Source organism: Rhinoderma darwinii, chromosome 11, assembly GCF_050947455.1.
Source record: "Rhinoderma darwinii isolate aRhiDar2 chromosome 11, aRhiDar2.hap1, whole genome shotgun sequence".
Classification (NCBI taxonomy): Eukaryota; Metazoa; Chordata; class Amphibia; order Anura; family Rhinodermatidae; genus Rhinoderma; species Rhinoderma darwinii.
In genome coordinates this window covers 22,635,371-22,658,891 of record NC_134697.1, presented here as the reverse complement: position 1 = coordinate 22,658,891, position 23,521 = coordinate 22,635,371, and the positions used below count along the sequence as shown (strand labels likewise).

The following is a 23,521-nucleotide window of genomic DNA, read 5'->3' as shown; positions in this document are numbered from 1 at the left end:
CAGCCTAAGAATTTTGAGATCTTGAACTGCCTGCACGTATTTTTCCGCGTTTTTTTTTTTTTGTTTTGCAGCCATTTGCGCCCGCATGTACTGAAGCTGGTGCAAGGGCCACAGGCAAAAAAACGCTGAGAAAAAGGCTCAGAAACGAGCATTGCATTTTTTTTCTGAATCCCATTGATTCGATGGGAGTTCAGAGGTGGAAACCGAGGCAAGAAATGACATGCCGCTTTTTTCCCCCTGAGCGGCCTAAATTCAGTCCAGGAATAAAAAAGCCTCTGCCTCCCATTGAAATCAATAGGGGGGGGGGGGGCGCGATTTTAGCTTTTTTTGGCTGCTGATTCCAACGTGGCTTCCGTGTCAAAATCAGAGGGAAAAAACTCTGTGTGAACCGACCCATAAAGTGTATTTCCAGTTATAAAAAACTCCTGACCCTCTCATCAGTAGAACCCTATTAAAAGTCAGAACAAGAGGGTGCAATGTATCTGTGGCTGAAATTCTGAGTGTGCAAATCGCCAGGATAGTTAGGAGAAAGGGGCTGCCCCTTCAGCTTAATTTGAGACAGGTGAAAACGGGCCATAGACTTGCAAGGCAGTCCCAAGTGAATACGAGAGAGTCCAACCGGAGCCACAAATACATAGCACTCTGTGGAGCACAGCAGCACCCCTGTTCAAGCTTCCAGGACCACACCGATGAGGAACTCCAAAGTCAGAAGTTTTCTATAACTAGAGGTGGACTTTACCCAAGCAAATACAAGATTTAGTTGGTAACAACTTTTGCTCTCTTACAATATTATGAAAAAACTGAAAAAGTTGGAATAGTAATTATGGCTGCTCTTATATGAAGAGTAATATGTGATACACGTCCGTGTTGCATTTAAAAGAAGCCTTTTAATCGTAGCCCATATTACGATAATTTCCCTCCATGCTGCATTTAATTAACATAACTTATAACAACTTTACAAGTTTTTCTCTTTCTAGACTTACCCAGAAGCCGAGTGTCAAGTGCAACAAATGTGAAATGTATTGTCAATGCTTGAACTTTTTAAGTGGAAGGCTTCAAGTGGAGTAGTATTGATGTACCAAGACACTTGTGTACCAAAAAAAAAACAAAAAAAACTTTTCTCCATCTTCAAATCCCTCCACAACAAGCAGCCAGAGCTTTGTGAGGAATAACATTACCATCACTCAGAGATGAATTTGAAATTTCACTAAAAAGATATAGACATGTAGTACATAAATAAATTCAATGCAATGAATAGTAGCCACTTTTGATTTCCCCAAACTTCTGTGGAATAAAGTACAGTCTTATATCTTTCTGCTCAGACTCCAGATTTCCTCACCAGAGGATTCTTCCTCCAATGCTAGAGGCTCGATGGTCATTGCTCAATATATTCATTATTGCGCTGCCACCTCGCCTGGAAATGATACACTGTAAACTGAGGTGCCATTAACAAGAGTCTACATAGACAGGTGTAACGGACTTGGAACTTCACTGTACGCTACCGAACATTGACGAAAATCCATAAACTCATCTTTTTTTCCTTATTTTTTTATATTTTTAACAAATTAAGAATTTGACGTATTTTATTTGCATACTCCTTTAATCTCACTGTTTGGCGTCACAGTAAAAAAGAAAGGAGAGTTTAAAGGGTTTATCACATTTTTTATGTTCTGACGTGTTATACAGGTAAGTCAGACGATTGCATGGGTGGAGGATTACGTGCTGGCACCCCAATTGAGTGCTAAAACAAAGGGTGCAATTCTTCAATTTATAGATTGGAGGTTTTCGGCTTCTCTGAGATCTGCTATTGGATTCTCCGTTGACTTTTCAAATAGTTAAAAATACTATTTCCTGATCAAATGTAATAAATATAGTCACTCATATGCTGTAGGAGCAATGTGATACTAAGAAGTTGCATTGTCGCATGAAATTTTAAGTGGTTGATTGCGATTAGAAAAATCGGCCTTTTTCCAGATACAGCGAAATGGGCTGTGTCTGCAAGTGTGGTTCATCTTTATTCAAGTGAATAGGGCTGAGCTGCAATACCAGACACAGCCCATCGATAAAGGTAGTGCTGTTCTGGGGCCGTGTAAGACTTTCTTTTCTAAGTCCAATCAACCCCTTTAAAATCCCAGAGGTTTCCCTCCCTATCTGACAGCATTAGGGAGCCATTGGCAAATTCAAGTTACCCTGCAGTAGATTTGGATCTCTCTTGCTCTTCTTTCTAGAAGTATTTTTTTATTTTTTAAGGATTTGCTATTTAAGCAGCTTCCTAGTATTTTCAAAAAAGTAGCTCTAAAGCTAAACTTCATTGTAATGTGTAAATCGGGTTAGAAAAAAAATATTTAGCATCGACTTCAATTGGTAATTTTTTGTAAAATGTCACCACTTGGCTTCCAGTTTGCTACATCAACACAGGTAAAGTAAGCGCCAACTGTGCCGCTACCTTAAAGGAAACCTGTCACATTGAAAATGTCGTCCAATCTGCGGGCAGCCTGTTATAGAGCAGAAAGTGCTGAGCCGATTGATACATAGGTTTGTGGGACAAGATTCAGTATAACTTGTAATTTAGTCACTTAAATCTGTGCACATTCTATGCTTAGGAGTCCAGTGGGCGGTCCTAATCTGTGATTGATAGATTTTCCTGTATAAGTGTGGATACATAGATAGCTGTTAATCACTGAGTAGGACCTCCCACTGGACTCCTTAGCCCAGAATCAGCAAAGATTTCTATGAATAAATGACAAGTTATCCTGAATATTTTGACACAAAATTACATATCAATCTGCTCAGCTCCGCCTGCTCTATAATATGCTGCCCGCAGATCAGACTGCATTTACAACATGACCGGCTCCCTTTAAAGGCTTATTCCCAAGATCAACATTTATAATCTACCCACAGGATAGGTGATAAATGTCTGATCGATGGGACCCCCACCTATTACTACAATGGGGTCCCAAGCTCCCGATTCCACCACACTGCACTAAGTTGTTAATAAAGCAACAGAACCTACAACAATATATGTAAACCACACACAAACTATAGTTAACATCCGAAGAACGATTTTTCTTATAAGCCTACAAAGGACTCCTAGTCTTAAAACAGAAAGAAAAGGGAAAAAAAATAGCTTACTCTCCTTTCCTTCGGTTTTATAAGTCACTTATTGTGCATTAGAAAGAAGATTTTCACAAGGCAGAGAATTCGTAATATTGAGCAATTTTGCTTCTGTACTCAGCAACTTAACTTTTATATTCGTCTTACAGTAAATTCACTGCGTATGCTTTTTTTATTTTTAAGCTAAAGCAATGTTCACGACGGCACCTGGGCCGCTTTTTCCTGAGCTTTGCTTTTTAAGTGGCGAGAAAATAGTTACGAGAAAATATATAAAGAAAATCAGAACTTTAACGGAGGTGCTAATTAAATTGAATTGACACCTTCACATTTAAAAGGAAAACATGGAGATGTTAAAATTAGGACTATCCACACAAAATGAGGGCATTATTTTTATGCAAATATCTTCATTAGAAACGTTTGGGCTGAGAAAATGGTAAACTCCACCTTTGCAAGTTCGTCTTTCCTTTTAACAATGACAAACTTAAAGATGTCAAACTGTTCATAAGCATTAATATTCATCAGGAAAACATGAGGTATGTGTGCAACTGAAGGAACCCACAGCTTTAACTTTCCGGCGAGAGTAAACCGAAGCCGGCACATATAAATTCATCTCTCATTAGACTGTTAAATGCTATGTATAAAATTGGAACACCACTGTTTGGCAACAGAATTAAGTCCTCCTTGTCATTAATAACGAATGAGTATCAAAAGGTTTTCATTGCGGAAGATTTATTGGGGTGGGAATTTCAAAATGATTTATGGCATAATGTTTTATAGAGAAGAGTCTCATTTTCTAGGCATGCTCTTGTGACTTTCAGAATGCATGTGCCTCGGTGGCAATCTGCTCCAATAAAGGACTAAGGTTCTCTCAATAATGCACACAACCTATAGCCATATCATTATGGAGATTCTGATTCTAGGCTAAAATAATTAGGCGAGATGGTTCAACGCTAAAAGTCTAAAGCCTGCTGTGATCTCTCGCAGAATTAATCACGGTATATAAGGGATTTCTTTTTACAAGTGACAGAAATATCTATAAATTGACCAGTAAATGTAATATTATAATGTATTTGGAATGTTGCAATTTCACACAAACGTCCACGTATAAGACTAAATAAATTAAAGGTCTTGTCTTTTGAGGACAATCACAGTCTGTACTGGATCCCCCATCGGGCATACGGGTGTCAGAGAGTAGGGGTCTCCGACTTGGAGATACTCTGACCCAGTTTTTTAGCCATCCCAATTTGGCTTTTTTCAAAGTCGCTCAGATCCTTACGTTCGCTTTCCTTTCTGCTTCCAACTCCAAGAACGGACTGTTCACTTGCTGCCAAATATATCTCACCCCTTGACAGACGCGTTGTAACGAGATAATCATTGTTATTCTCTTCACCTGTCAGTGGAGTTAATGTTATGGCTGAACCATTTACACTACCGTTCAAAAGTTTAGGGTCACTCAGAAATGTCCTTATTTTTGCAAGAAAAGCACAGTTTTTTTCAATGAAGATAACATTAAATTAATCAGAAATACACTCTATACATTGTTAATGTGCTAAATGACTATTCTAGCTGCAAACGTCTGTTTTTTAATGCAATATCTACATAGGTGTATAGAGGCCCATTTCCAGCAACCATCACTCCAGTGTTCTAATGGTACATTGTGTTTGCTAACTGTGTTAGAAGGCTAATGGATGAATAGAAAACACTGGAAAACCCTTGTGCAATTATGTTAGCACCGCTGTAAACAGTTTTGCTGTTTAGAGGAGCTATAAAACTGACCTTGCTTTGAGCTAGTTGAGAATCTGGAGCATTACATTTGTGGGTTCGATTAAACTCTCAAAATGGCTAGAAAAAGAGAGCTTTCATGTGAAACTCGACAGTCTATTCTTGTTCTTAGAAATTAAGGATATTCCATGCGAGAAATTGCCAAGAAACTGAAGATTTCCTACAACGGTGTGTACTACTCCCTTCAGAGGACAGCACAAACAGGCTCTAACCAGAGAAGAAAGAGAAGTGGGAGGCCCCGCTGCACAACTGAGCAACAAGACAAGTACATTAGATTCTCTAGTTTGAGAAATAGACGCCTCACAGGTCCTCAACTGGCAGCTTCATTAAATAGTACCCACAAAACGCCAGTGTCAACGTCTACAGTGAAGAGGCGACTCCGGGATGCTGGCCTTCAGGGCAGAGTGGCAAAGAAAAAGCCATATCTGAGACTGGTTAATAAAAGGAAAAGATTAATATGGGCAAAAGCACAGACATTGGACAGAGGAAGATTGGAAAAAAGTGTTATGGACAGACGAATCGAAGTTTGAGGTGTTTGGATCACACAGAACATTTGTGAGACGCAGAACAACTGAAAAGATGCTGAAAGAGTGCCTGACGCCATCTGTCAAGCATGGTGGAGGTAATGTGATGGTCTGGGGTTGCTTTGGTGCTGGTAAAGTGGGAGATTTGTACAAGGTAAAAGGGATTTTGAATAAGGAAGGCTATCACTCCATTTTGCAACGCCATGCCATACCCTGTGGACAGCGCTTGATTGGAGCCAATTTCATCCTACAACAGGACAATGACCCAAAGCACACCTCCAAATTATGCAAGAACTATTTAGGGAAGAAGCCGGCAGCTGGTATTCTATCTGTAATGGAGTGGCCAGCACAGTCACCAGATCTCAACCCCATAGAGCTGTTGTGGGAGCAGCTTGACTGTATGGTACGCAAGAAGTGCCCATCAAGCCAATCCAACTTGTGGGAGGGGCTTCTGGAAGCATGGGGTGAAATTTCTCCTGATTACCTCAGCAAATTAACAGCTAGAATGCCAAAGGTCTGCAATGCTGTAATTGCTGCAAATGGAACATTCTTTGACGAAAGCAAAGTTTGAAGGAGAAAATTATTATTTGAAATAAAAATCATTATTTCTAACCTTGTCAATGTCTTGACTATATTTTCTAGTCATTTTGCAACTCATTTGATAAATATAAGTGTGAGTTTTCATGGAAAACACAAAATTGTCTGGGTGACCCCAAACTTTTGAACGGTAGTGTATATATATATATATATATATATATATATATATTATTTATTTATTTTTTCCTGGGTTTATCATCTTTCGCCTGGGCTCAGTGTTGGCCTCTATTGAGTAAAAACTTAGTATGGCCTGCAGAGAGGAGTGGGGATGGGAAGTGATAACTGCTCTCAGCACATTTCTGCAGCGCTATACTTTGGAAAATTATGGACTGATGTATGTAATTACAATCTATCTTATACTACACACACATTGAGGCCTATTTTATAGGAAGCTAAAAAATATATTCGATATTGTAAGAAACCGATAAAAAGAAAAAAACTTTGCAAAAAAAGAAAGAACATACACACTTAATGCAGATATTGCACTAGGTCAGATTGAAAGATACGACCCCAGAGCTGCCTGATCAGATGTAATTACTAGTGAAGTAAAAAAAATAAAAAAAGTCACACACTTTCCATTTGAACAATAAATAAAGTCAAATCCTTTAAAATTCCAGGACGAATGTTGAACTTGGTAATCATTTTATTAGACAGTTATCAAGAAACAGGACACTAAAAAAGTTAATATGAAATGACAGCCTGATGGATGTAACAACAAATAGCACCGTCCACCATCCCGTTCAAGCAGAACTATGACAAATTGCTAACTTAAGCCACCAGTGAACTGAAAAACATTTGCACTCATAAGATTTCCCCGGCCAGGGTGTTGGGTTATATCGGCTCGGTAAGCTAAAGATCTGGGTCATTATAAAGAACACCTCAGAAACAGATAGCAAGACTGGTCAGAGATCAGGTAACTACACGAAGAAAGTACCAAGTACGTGTGCAGAGACACAACAAAGTATAGTATAATATAGTCTGATCATCGGACATCAGGACCAGAGTCCAGTCAGTGTGATAATGAAGAAGTAGTAGCTGGTCTGAATGAGGGGTACAATTTTAATATATCAGATTATACCTTCTCTAAAAGAATCCTTAGTATTGTCCATAAATATGTGATAAGAGGGAGATCTGACTGCTGGAACCCCCACTAATCCAGAGAATAGGGGTGCCCCATTCCCCAAGGATAGGTGGCTGTGCATGCATGGTCGCTCTCCATTATAGTGAATTAGGGATTAGGAATGAGCCATATATAGGGCACCCCTGTTCCCTGGTGCCAGCGGCCAAATGTCCACAAATCACACATTTAAGGAATATCAAATAAATATGGCAGAAAAATGCATTTAAGAGACAAATTGGAAACAGATAAATTGTGTAATGCGACTTGCGCTGCGTGAGCTGCACGGTTGTACTCTAGTTTGTTTTAAAAACGTGAAAACGGTTTTCTGCCATCTTATATCAGTATCGAGTTGACACATCATAACGTTTCCTTCAAACGTTTAAGCAAAAAAACGTAGTAAAATGGTACTTGCGTTTTTATGGAGTTTTTTTGTTTTACTACATGCATTTTTTTCACGTGGCTATTAAGTCTGGTCCCACAACCATAATATGGCCGTCTGAAACCACTCAAAAGCTAGATTCACACATGCAGTTTTTGTTGCAGATTTTTTTAGCCAAAACACAAGAATGGCTAAAAAATAAGTATACTGTAAGGGTATGCACACGACCATGTTCGGTTCGTAATATACGGTCCACATGTCGGCCGCATTTCCAGGACCGAACTAGAGCCAAGCTGCTAGCATCAAAGTTATGTACGATGCCAGGAGTCACTGCCTTGTCCCGTACTGTAATCATGTTTTCACATAACTAGGATACTGGGACCCCGGCTCCCTGCACTGTGTTCGGTGCGGGAAATGCGGCCAACATGCGGTCCGTATATCACAGTCTGAACACGGTCGTGTGCATGGGGCCTAAGTGTATGCTCACACAAATCTCATAAGGCTTCGTTCACATGTGTCAGGTCTCTGTTCCGACGTTCCGTTGGAACGAAGCCATGACTGACACAAACTGAAACCAAAGGTTTCTGTTTCCATCACCATTGATTTCAATGGTGACGGATCCGGTGCCAATGGTTTCAGTTTGTCTCTGTTGCGAAAGGGTTCCGTCGTTTTGACGGGATGAATAGCGTAGTCGACTACCACTAGTTTCCGTCTGTGTCAGTCGGGGCTCCGTTCCGACGGAACGGAGCCCTGACGCAGATGTGAACGGAACCTAAGTCTGCTTTCACATTCGTAATACGGGCGCGTTTCAGAACGGCGGCAATGTAAGAACCTCCCGCGGTTCTACTGAATGGGACTTAGATGACCATAGGACCTTATGGTGATCGAAGTTCAGTCCAGTTGAATTTCAGTAGGTCTGGGCACTGCGGATGTAATAAGAAAACTTAAAATATGTCTGTATTATAGGCGTGAAAAAGTGGCCTTGATAAAATAACTATGTGTGTTTTCCAAAAAATCTGTTTTAATTTAATTATGCAGCAGAGGAGAAAAACGGTTACGTTGAACTCGTACCCCTTCAATCGATACTGTTGTTTTTTTTTTTCCGTTTGTGTTTTTTCTTTTTAATATATTACGAGAATTAATCTTTATCCAGGACCAAGCACTTTTGCAGATTTTTTTTTTTGTACTTCATAGCACTTCATATCCTAGAGGTGTCCTTTGAAAAATAAATCATATTATCACAGAATCTGTAGGGTGCCTTTTTTGCCACTTATCAAAATAACTGTGAAAAGGGATTCTCAAGGTATTTTACCGGGACACATTATGAGAACGCTGTGTCTCAGGGCAGATTGAGCCGGCATTAGCACTCCTCACAGACACACAAACTAGAAAAGAGACAGAGTTTTCTAATATATAGTTATTGTAAACTCCCATACATATTTATGAGTTCAATGCTTTTGAAAGGAAGCTCAACAGGTCATGTATTTTTTCTCCGGCATATATGCAAAAAGCATTGTTATTAAAATGAAAATCACACAACTGCATTATTACAAAGTTTGCCTCCAGAAATGAACAACGTGACATAAAGTATGTTTATCCATGCTGGATTGTTTGCGGAGACATTAGTATTCTTCTAGGCATGCAGAAATCTACATCATAAACCTAAATAGTTAGATATTGAAAGAATCGAACTACCGAATACGTATTTATCCCCTTCTCCACAGTATCCGGAAGCACCGCTCCAGTATATTATAGTAGGACCAATCTCTGAAAACTTCACAACATTATTTTGCTAGGGAAAAAGCACTTCCTTCAGTTACTATAGAGTAAAAAAAAAAAAATTCAGACCCCCAGCCCAGACCCTGCAATAAATTTAGACCCAAGATCAGGCTCCACCATTTAATACTGCTCCTCGCTACTGGATCCTTGTCACTTCAGGACACCGCTGTGCATAAGGTCCACCCAGCATCAGGACCTAGTGGGGCAACATTTGTAGGTAAAGAGGACCCCAAAGCTAGTAGCGGTAAGGCCTAGTTCACCTCATGCTTTGGCCCAATGTTTAGTGTGTATGCCAGGAAAGCTCTGGACGTACTCGCCAAACGTGTCTATAGGACTCCAGTAGCCCAACGGAGGCCAAAAGAATGGCCTGTCGGGTTGGTATTTTTTTTTTTAGGTTTGGAATAGCGTAGCAGACTAAGCTATTCCATCCCGTGGGGTCCCGCAAAAGAACATATACCACGGGGTGTACATTTTTTTGTCATACATCACAGGCATACATTTAACGCATTCAAAAGTTTTTTTAACTGACGTAAACGTTAAACAGATACCATTAGAGTTTATGGGTGACGGATAAGTTTAACAGATTTCTTATAGTGGCATCAGTCACCCATAGGCTATAATGGTATAGCCCACGGGTGACGTCAAATTCTCAGGACCTCTTTTGATGACGTATCTGTTTAACCTATGGTGATGGAAACCACTGTTAGAGCATTCGTCACAGCCTATGTTTAACGCATACATAGGGGGCTTTTCCCGCTGTTACATCAAATGTCTAATAAAGACTAATCAGTCTAATAAACATGATGTGAAAGGGGCCTAAGTGATGCCGGCTGTTTTCTATTGGATAAACCAACTCTGGACCCATCCAGCGCTGCTAACTACCGACCAGTCTCTAATCTGCCTTTCATCTCCAAACTCCTGGAACGCTTGGTCTACTCTCGCATTATCCGCTATCTCTCTGCTAACTCCATTCTAGACCCCTTACAATCTGGTTTCCGCACTCTACACTCCACAGAGACTGCTCTTACTAAAGTCTCAAATGATCTCTTGGCAGCTAAATCGGAGGGTAAATACGCTCTCCTGATACTTCTGGATCTCTCTGCAGCCTTTGACACTGTAGACCACAAACTCCTACTTAACATGCTCCACTCTATTAACCTTAAAGACTCTGTTCTCTCTTGGTTTTCCTCCTATCTCTCTGACCGCTCGTTCAGTGTGTCATTTGCTGGTTCCACTTCTCCTCTTCCTCTTGCTGTCGGGGTTCCTCAGGGATCAGTCCTATATCCGCTCCTCTTTTCTCTCTACACAGCGCCTATTGGACAAACCATCAGCAGATTTGGCCTCCAGTACCAGCTCTACGCTGATGACACCCAATTATATGCCTCTTCCCATGACATCCCCCCTGCTCTACTACAAAACACCAGTGATTGTCTGTCCGCTGTCTCCAACATCATGTCCTCTCTCTATCGGAAACTGAATCTTTCTAAAACTGAGCTCCTTGTGCTCCCACCATCTACTAACCTACCTAAACCTGATGTCTCCATCTCCGTGTGTGGCACTACCATAACTAATAGGCAGCAGGCCCGCTGCCTAGGAGTTATTTTTGACTTAGATCTTTCCTTTACTCCTCACATTCAATCACTTTCACGCTCCTGTCATTTTCACCTCAAAAACATCTCCAGAATCCTCCCTTTTCTTACTGAGGAAACAGCCAAAACTCTTATTGTTGCTCTGATTCACTCTCGTCTTGACTACTGTAACTCATTACTAGTCGGTCTTCCCCTCAACAAACTCTCCCCTCTCCAATCTATCCTGAATGCAGCAGCCAGGCTCATCTTTCTGTCCAAACGCTACACCAACGCCTCTACCCTGTGCCAATCACTACACTGGTTGCCCATCCCCTTCAGAATAAAATTCAAACTTATTACTCTCACCCACAAAGCTCTCCACAGTGCTGCACCTCCTTACATCTCCTCCCTCATCTCTGTCTACCACCCTACTCGGACTCTACGTTCTGCCAACGACCTTACAAAAAAATCCTCCTTAATCCAAACCTCCCACTCCCATCTCCAAGATTTTTCTCGTGCTGCACCAGTCATCTGGAATGCGCTACCACAGACAATCAGATTAACTCCCAATATCCACAGTTTTAAACGTGCCCTGAAAACATATCTTTAGACAGGCCTATAACATTCCCTAATCAGACTCCTTCCCTTGGCCCCATTAGTCATCAGCATAAGATTCCCTCACACTCCTAGCACCGTACTGCATTTCATGTCCGTCATACACGGAGACTGGCTGGTGACCGTCTCATGCAGCTTTAGGTTACCACCCCATGTGTATAAAAGATGGCTGGACCATTAGTACTGAACAAACACTTTTACACTTCGTGTCTCCCTTATTTCCTCATAGATTGTAAGCTCTTGCGTGCAGGGTCCTCACTCCTCCTGTCTGAATTGTAAATTAGCTTTACCACTATGTAATGTCTGATATTGTCTGTTTATGTTCCCTCTAAATTGTAAAGTGCTATGTAATATGTTGGCGCTAAATAAAAATTATTATTGGTTTTGCAGTGACACATTATATTGCATTTCAGTGCCCGGTTATCAAGCTTTCTGGTTAATTGGTTGCCGGGTTAACCTATTCAAAGTCCCGAGTCCACAGCAACGTGTTTTGACGTTGCTGTAGAAAAGGCTTAGAGTGCTCCTCTAAGCAGGAGTTGTTAATAACAGATCCTGTACTTAGAGCAGCCCCCTACATACAGCTGGAATTGGAGGAAACCGCCGATCCCGGCTGTTTAATCCTTTGATTGCCGCAGTCCGTGACCACGGCACGATCAAAGTGGACTCCTCATACATTACACAAAACCTACACATATTAGGTATTTATACAACTGTAATAGCCTGAAAAACTAATTAAAAAAGGTAATTTAGTGTAAAACGTGAACAGTATAAGTAAAACTATAGAAAAAAAATGCAGAAAATAATTTTTCCCTATTTTTCCCTGAAAAAATAAATCACATAAATTACACAGTAATTTGTTTAAACCCCAAACTGTGCAGGAACAAAATACTATTTCTCCTGCATAAAACAAGGCCTCATATAGCTAGGACAATGAGAAAAAAAATAAGTTATGGCTGGTTAAAGGCAGAGGCAAAAACTAAAAAATGTAGCTGGTTTTGTAGATGAGTTTTCCCATCTTAGACATTTATGGCACCTCCACAGGAGGTGGGACCCACATCTATTAAACATTTTTTGGCATATCCTGTGGATACGCCATAAGTGTCTAAAATGGTAAAAAACCCTTTAAGGCCTTCTCAGGCCTGGTCATTAAGGGGTTAAAGGCATTTTACTGTAAATGTTTATATAATTACATTTTTTTCATATATAATACACAGTTGGAAAAACTAATTATCAATGCCAATACATACCCATCTTAAAGCGGAGATAGATTTCCTGCCCAACATGTGTTTCCCATACACGCATTTCATAACACACAGACGTATTTAACAAGAGAAAGATGAGATTTCAATAAACACCGAAATTGAAACTAAATGACATTGTATATCCAGAACGAGCCGCTCCTCCTCCCTTCTATTATACTGAACATTAATAAAAAGTCAATTGGAAGCATACTTGTCTACAGACTTCTATTTCTTGTTTGCTGCGCGCCTAATTCTTGCATAAATGGTCTTCTTATTACATGTACACACATACATTGATCGCAGCAATCTAGCCACGTAATGGAAGGAGAATGTTTACATTGCTGAGGACGCCATCCCTGTATTAAACACATGCGGTAAATTCGCGACAGACCAGATCAGATTGAAATGTCTATTATTTACTGTACAAACAGACCAAGTATCAAATCTACTCAAGTCCAGATCACGTCTATTAATTTTGTCAGGGATGCTTACTGTATTTCCTCATGGTTTATTTATGGATATTTTACAAATATAGAACAGAGCTACAACTGAGTTTCCAGGTCCCTGACCAATAATAACAATTTAAAGTAATAATGCCCTTCCATGTTCCCAGTACCTCGCATCCTCAACCACCAGCTATTCCACTCTTCAGACTTTTGCATCAATTTGTTTTACAAATTACCATCTCAAAATCTGACAACTGATATTTCCATCTTCTCAAGGCAATCCATAAGAAAATGTATTTCAAGCCGGCGAAGAAGACACAGCAGAAAAGAAAAATCAGACTAAAATTATGATTTATGCATCCGGTGAAATTCACTCCCAGTGCAAACTCCATCTGCTCAATCCTCTTCAGGTTTTCAAAATACATTTTTATCGCAAACTGGTTAAAAAAAAAGTGAAAATTAAACGTTGTAAAAAAAATAAAAATGTTATGCGCCGGATATGTGATTAAAGGAGAGATCCGCGGGAAATAAAATGCCACAAATATTTTGCTATTAGGTACAATAGTAAAAGTACCAATGGGAAAATTCATGGAAGGGAAAGACAATTCTGTCAGTAAAGCTGTTGTTCAAACCGCTCCATTTAAAGACGTTTTACTATATGTGCTGGGAAAGCTCCCAGTGCATACACCAAATTATCCGGAGGGCTCCATGCACCCGGCATATGCCAAAAGAGTGTCCTTTTGCAATCTGCTGTGTTGGTATGCGTTGGCATACTTTTTTTGTATTGTATAGAAAAGCATAGACTGCTGCGCTTTACTATAAAGAAGGGATATAGCAAATAAAATAAATGTATACTGGGCGGAATACATTTCTTACAACGGGAGTCAATGGGTGACGTATGCCACTGGCGTCCATTGGAGGTATAGGAAGGAGAAAATTCCTAATGTATACATCCAACAGAAAAAAAAAAAAGAATTTTGATAGAAGAGTATAAGATATAGATCTCCTATATATATTAACCGATTAGGAAATTCTGAGGATCTTCACCTAGCTAGAGAGGAGAGCATTTACAAGGAGCATATCTTGCCCTGGAGGCCACAGCAAGTCCATCCATTACACAAACAGCTCATTGATGTCAAATGGCGCTGTGTAATGGTTAATTTCCCCTGTGGTGGCTGCAGAGTGTATTGCATTTCAGCGCCGGGTTATCAGACTTTCTGGATAATTGGATGGCGGATTAAGAGGATCCCGACGTCTTTGTAGGTGGGCGGTTAAGGTCCCTCCTGTACTTAAAGTAGTCTTCTGAATACAGCTAGGATCTGGGGAATCTCTGATCCCAGCTGTTTAACCCTTTGTCGCGATCCATGACCGCGGCATCATAAAAGGGGACTTTCCCCTTCGATCGAGTCACTGGAAACCCAGTGATACGATCAGAGAGTGGGGTATCCCTCTGCAGTCGGCCTGGGGACCTACAAAGGATCCCAGAGTAATTTAACACATGCTGGTGAAATCCCCCCCCCCCCCCCACAGATTATAGCTGATCGCCTTGGTCCCAGCAGCGGGACCCCCGCTTATCAATCAGCTTATTAATGGAGGACCATTTAAAAAAATAAATAAAAAGGGATTGCTTAAAGCCGAGAACCCCTTTATTGTGTATTTACAGTTGTTGGCCTAAAAGTTAGTAACAGAAGATAAAGCCAAAGAACTGAAGACATTGTCTATAGCAACCAATCTGGTCAGGAGAATTCTGCCCTGTGGGATTACTTCCTTATGTTCACATGTGGTAGATTTTTTGCAGAAATTTCTGCGACTGAAAAATCCATTTCATTCATTTGAATGGGGATGTATGTGCAGCACATGGATTTCTGCCAGCCCCATTCATTTAAATGGGAGTGTCGCAGAAATTTCAGCAACAAATCTGCTATGTGCGAATATACTCTAAAACCGACTACACAATTAAAGGGGTTGTTTCTACATGATGGATATTGGTGGCATATCACTAGGATATACCGAAAATTTTTGATAAGCGGCGATCTGGCTGCTGCGCCACTGTCTTTTGTGTGCTTCACTGGGCTTTCAACAGAGGCTGCATGGTTGGCTGCTATAGTCAATGACTGGTCATGCTGCCGTCCGGAAAAAGCCAAACGGAGCTGGCAGTAGACAAAGTGGCATGTCACTTCTGTATTGCTGCTGACACTTCGTTCAAGCAATATGTGTGGGGTCACAGTGGTCGGTCGTTGGTGGCATATAATTGCGACATCCCACCAATGTCTTTAATGAGACAACGCTTCACATATGTGTCTGCAGGGGCATTAGTACAACTTTACTTTAGAATATATTGTATATCAAACAGTTAATAAGCAAGTGGCTATTTTAACTGATCTTCCTCGCTCTTAGGCTATGTTCACACGGGGTCTTTTGCCGAGTTTTTTGACGCGGAAACCGCGTCGCAAAACTCGGCAGAAACGGCCCGAGAACGCCTCCCATTGATTTCAATGGGAGGCGTCGGCGTCTTTTTCCCGCGAGCAGTAAAACTGCCTCGCGGGAAAAAGAAGCGACATGCCCTATCTTCGGGCGCTTCCGCGTCCGACCTCCCATTGACTTCAATGGGAGGCAGGAGAAAGCGTGTTTTATGCCCGCGGCGCTCAATGCCCGCGGGCGAAAAACGGCGCGATAATTGCTATTCACACGGAGTATTTTGGGGGAGGAATATCTGCCTCAAAATTCCGTTTGGAGCTTTGAGGCAGATATTCCTCCCCCAAAATACTCCGTGTGAACTTAGCCTTATTATACTAGGAATGTGCATTCAATAAGAATTGATACATTTTTATATATATATATATCAATTCTTCATTTTTAAGTTATAAAAGTAAAATATTCCTATTGACAGAATATTGCATTTCAAAAGTAGATATCAGCTCTCCTCTCATCAGGAACAATACCAAATTTCCTTAAAGCTACTCCCTCCCCTCCAATAAAATGCAATTTGACCATTAGTCTCCCTGTGGATTTCGTAGACCTTTCCCAGCAGACACTGATCATTCTCCACGCCGCTGTGATTAATGATAGGATTTCACACTTGCACAACACTACACTATCTGTGTTAGATGCAGCAATGAAAGGTGGTCTGGTAATAGACAGATTTGTAGTCATGTAGCGTTCATTCCCCTGGTCTATGCTCCCCTCTCAGTGATATCTATTTTTATATTATCAGTTACATGGCCCAAAGCTTAATCACATGTAACTTTGAAACAAATTGTAAGGGTGCCTTTTGTAGTGCTTGACTCAATAAATCACACTTGCTAGTCCAAAAGATTGTCTTTGGTGATGGTGAATATATACCGGGCAGTCACAACACCAATTAAAAAAACAAAACGTTACACTTCTTTTTATATTTGAATTTTAATTTCAATTTAACAAAAAATACAGATGAATAAACGAATATGCATGAAAATGTACATTTATCAGAATAGAGAAAAAAAAAAGTATTATAAAAACAAACATTACAACTGGCCTAGTCAAATGTGGCCTCCACCTTCCCTGACACCTCCTGCACACGATCGTGATCGGGCCGTGAAAAATGGTCCATGTGTCGGCTGAATTTCCCGGCCCGACTGGGGTACAGGTGAATGGCACTCCTGGCATCATAGACATTTTATGATGTTTGGAGTCCCTGCCTACCCGTGGAACTGCTATTTAGACTGAACAAAATAATAAAGTACGGAACAGCAGTTCTGTGGGAAGGAAGGGGTTCCCAGCATCATAAAAATGTCTATGATGCCAGGAGACCCGTTCACCTATACCGCGGTCGGGCCGGGAAATCCGGCCAACACACCGATCGTGTGCAAGAATCTCAAAAAGCTCTACTGTATTATATTAATAGTAGTACCGGATATTTTGGAGTTAAAGCACATCATCCTATCTTCAGAATAGGTACGTTTATTCCTGGTTGAAAGTATTCAAATGAGGTTGCAACTAGGGGCCATGATTAAGTTGGACAATGTAAAAAGCTCCTTGCCGGGTGGCAAATTCTACTGGTGGAAGGAAAGTGGTTTTAAGTCGTCCCCCTCCTGGGATCCTTACAGGAAGGGCCAAATTTAAAAAGTTTCAAAAAGTAAGGCCCTACATACACGGTCATATTACAGATCTATTTGTCTCAGGGTTTACAAATAAGCTGCTACATTTGATTAGTAAAACCAGTCTATAGCCTTTGTGTTTATGCTGTTACGTCCCAGGATGCCAGTTGAGCTGAAGCTCGTAGCTTTCCCCTACTACTGATGTCACCATTGAAATACACATCCCAGCGTTCCTCGTTCAAGGGTTGTTTTTAGCTTGAAAATAAAAAATTTATGGCAGCTGCTTATGGCCTAAAACAACAATAGGCACCTTTGAAATCCCTCACCACTCCCTGGTCCACAGCGGTCACTCGCCCTATAGCACATCAATCATTGCAGTGATGTACCAGCAGCGACCATCAGTGCTGGAGAGGCAGGGGATTTGAAAGCGAGCATCTGACCGTTATTTTAGGCTTAAGGCATTGGCCACAATTCTTTTTATTTTAAAACTGGAAAAAAACTTTTGAAAAAGGCTTTTCACCTAAAACGTAAAACTGACCATATAGTAAGGCCTTATTCACACGAACAGTAGAGGAGAAAACACAACACAAATTATATAGTAAAAAAGCCACAGATAGTTGATCAGTTCTGCGGACCTGGTTGGTTGTGTTAGGAGCACAACATCCTTGAAAGTGTGTTTTACAATATTGCTGCAGTCTGGGTTCCGATCCGGATCCAAAGGGTCCAGTGGTAAATGGTAATTTGAGAAGTTTCAGGAAATTTTAGTATTTTACTTGATGAAGAGGCCGGTCCGGCCTTGAAACGCGTAGTAAATAAAACAATATCTGATATTACATTTGCTTGTTTTAAATCCTCACTACTCAAGAAGGGTTTTACCAGTTAGCAGCGCCAGGGAAATCCGTTTTTTCCTCAAACTTCTCAAATTATTCACACGAACGTCACACAGACCTGTGCAATTCAATGGGGCCATTCAGACATGGTGTTTTTCACGCAGCGTGTTTCCGTTGCGTGAAACTCACTGCATGTCCTATTCAAGTGCGACTTTTGGGCATCGCGCACCCACTGTGCGTGAAAATCACGGAAAGCACACTGATTCACGCACAAGTTCATAATAAATAAAGAGAAAATGTAAAATAAAGAAATGTGTACATAAACAGACAACAACTGATGCCACACTGAACACACACGGATGTCACATGGAAATGCAACGTATAACAAACGTGTCCTTTTTTTGCGGACGCAAAACGGACATGTTTGTCGAAATAAGGCCTAAATCAAGAGTTCGAGAAGTTGCCAAAGTATGAGAATTACGTTTGATATACTTACAGAAATATCGCCATTTATCGGTTTTGTTGCATTGTCCATTTGTGCAAATTGGCAACTAGCTTTACAAAAACTGAAGGCTAATCTGCACTTTTATCAGTGTGATCAATCAATAACAATGTTTTACCATCAATTTCTAAGACGCTATATCAAAAGTGCCAACCAATATGGCTATGCTTTAAAGGGGTATTCCCATCTCAGGATATACCATAAATGTCTGATAGATATAAGTCCCACACATACAATGGATATAAAAAGTCTACACACCCTTGTTAAAATGCCAGGTTTTTGTAATGTTACAAAATCAGTACAAGATGAATCATTTCAGAACTTTTTCCCACCTTTAATGTCCCCTATAAGCTGTACAATTGTATTGAAAAAACAAACTGAAATCTATTAGGGTGGAAAAATAAAAATAAATAACAAAAATAATGTGGTTGCATAAATATGCACACCCTTAAACTAATACTTTGTTGAATTACCCTTTGACTTTGACATAATTCAATCTTTTTGGGAAGAAGTCTATCAGCATGGCACATCTTGACTTGGCAATTGTTGCCCTCTCTTCCTTGCAAAAGCACTTCAAATATGTCAGATTGCGAGGGCATCTCCTGTGTACAGCCCTCTTCAGGTAACCCCACAGATTTTCAATGGGATTCTGGTCTGGGCTCTGGTTGGAACATTCCAAAACACTGATCTTCTTCTGGTGAAGCCATTCTTTTGTTGATTTGGATGTTTGCTTTGGGTCGTTGCCGTGCTGAAAGGTGAAATTCCTCTTCATCTTCAGCTTTTTAGCAGGGGCCTGCAGGTTTTGTGCCAATATCGGCTGATATTTGTAACTGTTCATAATTCCCTTCACCTTGACTAAAGATCCAGTTCCAGCTGCAGAAAAACAGTCCCAAAGCATAATGCTGCGTCCACCACGCTTCACTGTGGGTATGGTGTTCTTTTGGTTATGTGCAGTGTTGGCTTTGCGCCAAACATACCTTTTGGAATTAAGGCCAAAAAGTTCAACCTTGGTCTCAGCAGACCGGAACATGTTTTCCCACATGCTTTTGGCAGACTTGATGTAGGTCTTTACAAAACATAGCTGGGCTTGGATGTTTTTCTTTGTTAGAAAAGGCTTCCGTCTTGCCACTCTACCCCACAGCCCAGACATATGAAAAATTCGGGAGATTGTTATCACATGCACTACACAACCAGTACCTGCCAGGAAGTCCTGCAGCTGTAGGTCTCTTGGTAGCCTCCCGGACCAATATTTGTCTTGTCTTTTTATCAAGTTTTGAGGGACGTCCAGTTCTTGGTAATGTCACTGTTGTGTCAAATGTAATCCACTTCATGATGACCGTATTCACTGTGTTCCATGGTATATCTAATGCCTTGGAAATTCTTTGGTACCCTTCTCCTGACTGATGCCTTTCAACAATCAGATACCTTTGATGTGTTGTAAGCTCTTTACGGACCATGACTTTTGCGGTCACATGCAAGAAAATGTCAGGAAAATCCTAATAGAACTGCTGAACATTATTAGGGGGTTACCCAGAATCACTTTAAATAATGGCAGCTGTGTACTGACTACTATTTAACACAGCCTGTTTTGACTTTGTGGACGCAGCCGATTTTTTCAAATCTGACATGCGTCACTTTATGTGGTAATAACTTGGGAATGCTTTTACCTATCCAAGCGATTCAGAGATTGTTTTCTCGTGACATATTGTACTTTATGTTAGTGGTAAAATCTTGTCGATAAACTCAGTATTTATTTGTAAAAAAAACACCAAGATTTAGAGAAAATTAGCAAAAATTTGCATTTTTCTAAATTGAAATGCATCTGCTTGTAAAACAGATAGTATTACCATATAAAATAGTTTCTAGTTAACATTTCCCATATGTCTACTTTATGTTGGCATCATTTTTTGAACATCCTTTTATTTTTCCAGGACGTTACAAGGATTAGAACTTTATCAGCAATTTCTGACATTTTCACTTTTTGTAGACCAGTTCAGATCTGAAGTGGCTTTGAGTGCCTTATATATTAGAAACCCCCCATAAATACCCCAATTTTAAAAACTGCACCCCTCAAAGTTTTTAAAACCGCATTTAGAAAGTTTCTTAATCCTTTAGGTGTGTCACAGGAACTACAGCAATGTGGAGGTGAAATGTATAGATTATTTTATTTTTTTTTAAGAGAATCCACTTTAATCCATTTTTCTCTGTAACACAGGAGGTTTTACCAGAGAAACGCAACTCAATATTTATTGCCCAGATTCTGCAGTTTTTAATAAATATCCCACATGTGGCCCGTGTGTTGTAATGGACTGAAGCACAGGCCTCAGAAGCAAAGGAACACCTAGTGGATTTTGGGGCCTTCTTTTTATTAGAATATATTTTACATGTCTGGTTTGAAGGTCTTGTGGTGTCAAAACAGTGGAAACACCTACAAAAAGTCACCATTTGGCAAACTACACCCCTCAATGAATGTATCTAGGGGTATAGTGAACATTTTTACCCCACATATTTTTTTCTGAACTTAATGGAATTGATTACGGCAATACCCCACAAGGCATTAAGCTGTTTGGACACATGGCAGGGCTCATAAGGGAAGGAGCGTAATTTGGCTTTCGGAGCTCAAGTTTGCTGGAATGGTTTTCGGGTGCCATGTCGCATTTGCAAAGCCCTTGAGATACCAAAACAGTGGAAATGCCCCAAAAGTGATCCCATTTGGGAAACTACAGTGCTAAAAGTATTTATCTAGAGGTATAGGTATAGTAAGCATTTTGATCCCACAGGTTTTTTGCTGAATTTAGTGGAATTAGGCCGTGAAAACTTCTATTGTTTTTTATTTTTATTTTTTTTACAGCGTTAACCGTGCATTATAAATGACATTTAATTTATTCTGCAGGTCAATGCGATTATGGCGATATCATATATATATCTATATATATATATATATATATATATATAGGTTTTGTTTATGGTTTACTGTGTTTGTACGATAAAAATCACGGTTTTAAAAACGTATTTAGTTTACATGTTGCCATATTCTAAGAGCCATAACTTCTTTATTTTTCCATCAAGAAAGCTGTGTGTGGGCTTGTTTTTTGCGGAACAAACTGTAGTTTTTATTGGTACCATTTTTGGGTACATGCAACATTTTGATCCTTATCTATTCAATTTCTGGGGGGCTGAAGTGACTAAAAAATAGCGGTTCTGGTATTGTTTTATTATTATTTTTTAGGGCGTTCACGGTGCAGGATAAATAACATTATATTTTTTATAGTTTAGGGCGTTACGGACGCGGCGATACCAATTATGCATAGTTTATTAATTGTTTTGATTTTTTTCCTAATAATAAAAGGTCTTTATAAGGGGGAAAAGGGCGATTTTTCTTTTTGTTACTTGGAACTTTTACTTTTTTATTTGTATAAAAAAAAATTAACTTTTTTTTTTTTTTTAGTCCCACTAGGGACTTGAAGATCCAACTGTTGGATCGTTGTTATAATACCCTGAAATACTTATATATTGCAGGGTATTATACCTGTCAGTTTGACAATGACAAACATCGTATTAGGTCCTGCCTCTGGCCTGTGGCAGGACCCAATCGACCTTCCGTAGATGGCAGAACCGGAGGCCTTTACTAGGCCTCTGGTTGCCATAGGAACCATTGGCACCCTGCAATCGTGTAGCGGGGTGCCGATGTTGTAAGTCCTTAAATGCGGCGGTCGATATTGACCGCCGGATTAAGGGGTTTATCGGCGGGGATCACGACTGAGATCCCACCCGATGTCTTCACTCAGTACTAAGGCTGCTAGTAGAAGCCAGCACTGACAGATCCCAGGCTGCGGGGAATGCCTGTCCACTCCGTTAGGAGCACAAGTAGATTAACAGGCTGCAGGCACAAGGACCAGCGCTGCAGCCATTAATCTACATGGAGTGGTCGGGAAGGGGTTAAATGTGATTGGCTAATTCTGAACACAACCAAATCCCTAATTATAAGAGGGTGTTCACACTTATGCAGCCACATTATTGTAGTTATTGTGGAGTTGTTACAGATTATAGGTCACATTAAAGGTGGAAAAAGTTCTGAAATAATTAATCTTGTACTGTTTTTTTGACATGACAAAAACCTGGCATTTTAACAGGTGTGTGTAGACTTTTTATATCCACTGTACCTCTAGAACTGGGCATCCAGACTCCCATTCTACCTTTTGTTGCTAAGTTCCAGCCTCTCAGTTACAAGGTGACCAGGAGTATGGAAACAGCCAATCTCGCTGTGCCACACGGTTTCCGTAAATCCCATTCACTTCTATGAGAGCTTCATAAACAGCGTAGCAAAACACGTACGGATGTTACTGTAATACCTACCCACTTTGTAACTCAGTGGCCGGGGCCAGCGACAGAAGGCAGGACGGGAGTCAGAATTCTAGAGATCAATGCAGGTCTCCAGAGGTGGGACACGCATCGGAGGTTTTTGGCATATCCTGTGGATATGCCGTAAATATCCGGAATGTGAACACCCATTTAAGGTGTGGGAAGGACAAAGTGTAGGAAGGACAAAAGATAAATAATCAGGTAGTGTTTAAAGAGGCTCTGTCACCAAATTATAAGTGCCCTATCTCTACATTATCTGATCAGCGATGTAATGTAGAGAACAGCAGTGGTTTTTATTTAGAAAAACGATAATTTTTGAGCAAGTTATGAGCAATTTTTGATTTATGTTAATTCGTTTCTTAATGACCAACTGGGCGTGTTTTTACTTTTGACCAAGTGGGCGTTGTACAGAAGAGTGTATGACGCTGACCAATCAGTGACCAATCAGCGTCATACACTTCTCAGTGTTCCAGCCCAGCTTCTTTCACTGCACAATCACACTGTAACAATGGACTGGAACAATGAGAAGTGTATGATGCTGATTGGTCACTGATTGGTCAGCGTCATACACTCCTCTGTACAACGG

General features: G+C 40.4%; 1 protein-coding gene across 6 annotated transcripts in view; it reads right to left on the bottom strand.

The window, feature by feature from the left end:
* LOC142664151 (methylated-DNA--protein-cysteine methyltransferase-like) overlaps positions 1-23,521 on the bottom strand; it is a 359,289-nt gene that overhangs the window by 315,591 nt on the left and 20,177 nt on the right. The window lies entirely within an intron of this gene.